Source organism: Lactuca sativa, chromosome 1, assembly GCF_002870075.4.
Source record: "Lactuca sativa cultivar Salinas chromosome 1, Lsat_Salinas_v11, whole genome shotgun sequence".
In the NCBI taxonomy this organism is placed as follows: Eukaryota; Viridiplantae; Streptophyta; class Magnoliopsida; order Asterales; family Asteraceae; genus Lactuca; species Lactuca sativa.
Window position 1 is genome coordinate 67,422,080 of NC_056623.2, and position 4,466 is coordinate 67,426,545.

Here is a 4,466-nt window from a genome sequence, read left to right on the forward strand (position 1 = left end):
AAATTTACTTTTGACGATACACGGAGCCGTGCCGGTTTTGTCGCAAAACTTCGATGGGTCATAACTTCTTCGTTATAAGTCAGATTTCAACATTCTTTATATGTACGGAATCCTTGTGACATATACTATACTTTGGTTAAGATTATTTATTCTAAATAATCTTCTAAAAAAAAGTTATTTTTAACGTTCATTGTGTCTAAATTGACTAGACCGAATCCGCAGACATTACATTAGGAGTGTTGGATCTAGAATTTCTTAGAGTTTTGAACTTTTGCATGTGATCTTGGCCCCCTTTTTACTCTATTTTGACCTATTTTGAGTTCAAGACATGCATTGGGCATGTATATCTATAAAGCAATGATTTTTATGGTTCATTAGATGAGAGAATGTCTTATAGGAAGTTTAAATGGTTAGCTTGATAGATTAAGGGCTTATCAGAATAAGTTGGTCTGAACGGTCACCACGACATGGTGAATGACTGACATACGACTGTTTCGTCCTCTAGTCACCACGGCGTGGCTGGAGCTAACCACGACGTGACGATTGGCTAGGTTGACGTGTTGACTTTGACTAGGGTTTGACCAGGTTTGACCTAAGGTTTTGGGTATTTGAGTAGTAACTGAGATTGGTCATTTTTTATGAATTGGTGACCGATTGAGGTGTCATTCAGAGTTGTACTCTATTTAGAGATCTTTTCAGACAGAAAGGTGAGTTCTATTCATTTTACTTGCGGGTCAAAGGCACCAATCTCGACCCACTAAGTTATGTACCCCGGTTTTGGGAATGTTTCCATGTCGTATTGATCTGTTAGAACTGAGTCGTGATATATAGGATGTTATGATGCAGTAGTGATCTATAGATCTGTATGTGAGTTTGTTGACTGGTTGTATGATTATCTGTTTGCTGAATATATGTTATATGTTATATGTCAACATAGTATGCTTGGGTTAAGACTGTACTGCTTTGTACGGTAAGTTAACAAACCCGAGGAAATCAAACTGGGAGGTTGTGGGCCAAGGAAAATCAACATGGAGGTTGTGGGCCAGGGTAAAGCCAACCGGGAGGTTGTGGACCCAATGCGTTATTTGTAGGGCAATCCAACCGGGAGGTTGTAGGGTAGGGTAAGCCAACCAGGAGGTTGTGGACCCAACATGCATATTGTATATCTGTTTGGTTGTGCTATGTGGTACTTTGGGGAACTCACTAAGTTTTTGTTTACAATTTTAGTTTATTGTTTTAAGTACTTCAGATGATCGTGGCAAGACGTATGGGTGATCGTACACATCCTTTGGTGACATGATTTAGGGATTTTATGTTACCCGGATCTTGGGAATATTTGTATTGATACTTGATTTGATATGATTTTAATTTGAAAACAATGGTTTCTTTTTAAATTAAAAATGAAAATTTGTATCGTGATTTCTAAGATGATACATATTTCATGACACTTGAGGATTTGCATATATATTTGGTGCATTTTATGTGTTTTATGTTTGTCTTTATGCTCACATGGGCAAAAAAATCGATGATCGGGGTAAAAAATGATGCAAATGATGGGTACAAGGATAAGTATTGACAAATGAAACAATGGACAAACGATTGAGCAAAAAAGTGGGTAGACGTCGGAAAAAAAAGCTTGAGAAAAAATGGTTGTAGGAGATGAGCATCTATGTCAACTTTTGATACATCCTATTTGAAGACTTAATGTAAATGAACACGCCTTACCATCAATGGCCATGTCAACATTTGGTCTTGGTTTGAACGGTCATGCCATATATAGTACATTATACTACACTTTTGTTACACGTCATGTCACATTTGATTCATGTGTTGACATAGTCGGGTCAATTGTTTTTTAAAGGGATAATGACTTAGGAGGGTAATAAGGTTTCCAGTTTGTCCGTATTAGGTCACTAAAGTTTTTTTTTGTGCGTATTAGACCAATATGGTTGTTATTACCGTTTAGAAATAGTCATTTTTACCGGTTTTAACCGGTAAAAATGACTATTTCTAAACGGTAATAACAATCATATTGGTCTAATATGCAAAAAAAACCTTAGTGATCTAATACGGACAAACTGGAAACCTAATTACCCTCTTAAGTCATTAACCCTAATTATTTAGAAAACATGCTTACTAATCAATGTGACTGACTTGTTTGACTGAAAATAGTTGCTTCCATTTAAACTTATCTCACAACCCTTCCAGAACTTCTAAGTCCAAAAACTCATATGATTGATGATCTTCATTACATAAATATGCAACATTTTATCAATAACTTATTTTTTGTCATTTAAATGTTGAACACATCCATATGTACAAATACAATCTCACTTTGATACGTCCCATCAATGTCTACATTTGATAATGAATGGAAATGTAAAACCAGCAGGGACTTGCAGAGGATGCCTATTATCAATTATTTTATAAAAAGCAAAACCACAACATGAACTAAGAAACTGAAGTTGAAAAATTAATCAAAAATCAGCACATAAACAAACACATACAGACTATATACAACACATAAACGGAAGTTTATAAAGCATGAAACTTAATGACAGGAAAAGTAAAAAACTTAAAGGAGACTTTATAAAAAGAAAGATCACCCTTACTTGCCACAAATGGTTGAAGACATCAACAAGAAGATCAATCTGACCATGCACTACTAGAAAACAACCCTTTAATGACGCGCAAACAATGACACACGCTGATACTGGACGTGCATTTGTGCGTGCCCTAAAAAATAATGTCAATTTTGCAAAATTTGAAGGATAGAGGATACGCATTTGTGCGCACCCTAAAATTAGTGTCAGAAAAGAAAAAAAATGCGGAGGGCACCTTTCATAAAATGTGTGTCATCTAAGTGTGTCGCTTTATAATTTTTTAATGAAACACGCGTTTTTAAGGCGGGATTTCACCCGCCTATTGGATCCCAAAAATTGAACACCCCGCCTCTTCCAATTGGCAAGAAAAAGCCCTAGGGCCTTCGTTTTCATAGCAGAATTGCTCTTGCTTTCGTGATCAAAGAAGAAGATGACAACTTAATGGGGTGAAACATAATTCCGAATATGCAGAATTGATCTTGCTCTCATAACCGCTAATATGAAAGTCAACAGTGTACGTACAGTCTTCTTATCCCTTTTCTCCCTATGTGTATCGGGTAATTCCAAGAACTCTCAAGAAATTTGAGAGTCGCACCTCCTTCCTACACTGATGTCTCCTCTGTTTGCTAGTAATTTCTTTACGATTCGTTGTTGTTTTCTCTCGATTTGAACTGGGTTTCTTGTTTCTCTCGAAGATCTTGCTTATGTGCGATCTTTATATGTAACTGTCTTATGTGCGATCTTTATAGGTTCTTAGGGTTTTAGGTTCAACAATACGGATATGGGTTTTTATGATTCAATTATTGATGGTATCAGTTTCTTTGATAAACAAGTGGTTGTCCTTAATTTTATGTACAGAAGCTTCTGATTTGTTGAAGAATCTATCACTTGATTCGCAAGCTAAGACTACAGAAATTCATGAGCCCACTAAGAAGGTGAGATATTTTCATCATATGGTAATATCTGAAGATTTCTTGGTATAACTCTTTCGTTGACATTAATCTAGATTTCAGAAGCTTAGTTATGTGTTTTTTGGTTTATGATTGTCTTTGCAGTCTTCTGTGGACGCTGGGAATGGTCTGGTTCAACCTACTAATAGATCTGTAACCCCTTTGATCTTGGATTTCATGGATCCAACAATGGCTTATTATCCAAATGTTTATGCTTCCGCTTACTACAATGGAGGTAAATTGGTTGCAATAGTATATGTTTCTAGTTCGATTTACCCATGAAGAAACTCATTTGATTCGACAGTGTCATGGACATGTTCAACATTTGCAATTGCAGGTCTAGTCATGGACTGGCTATCAAGATCCAAGATACACTTATGATGGGCTTCAATCACCTATACCATGGCTAGATAGCCCAATATACCCTGATCCCCAAACAAAAAACAACTTTGGCTAGTACCCCTTTCCTTTATGAAGTCCCTTTCCTTTAAGAAGTTGCAGGTCTAGTTAAAAGAGATGAACGTGGGTTGTTAGGTAACTTTTAACAATCATCACTCCTTGTTTATGTTAAACTTCATATGGGACTAGAAAATTAACATGTTATTTTCATGGCAGTTTATAATGAAGGGGATTGACGTTTTAAGTAGTGGTGCTCCTCAAATTATATGGGGTTAACATGGTTGATACACAGTCAAGAAGAACCAAACTTGGTACTTTGAACATTTATTTATCAAAAATTGTTAAATTAATATTCAAGCAAATTGCTATTAGTAAGTTTGTTGAATGTGTTTTTATGAGCAAGGAGTAGAGAAGATCTACCACTTGCTTCTGATAATTATTCGGATTATGTGGAGGGCTTATCTCATGAGAAGCAAGGGCACTCATATGAGACCAATTTCAAACCTAATCTCAT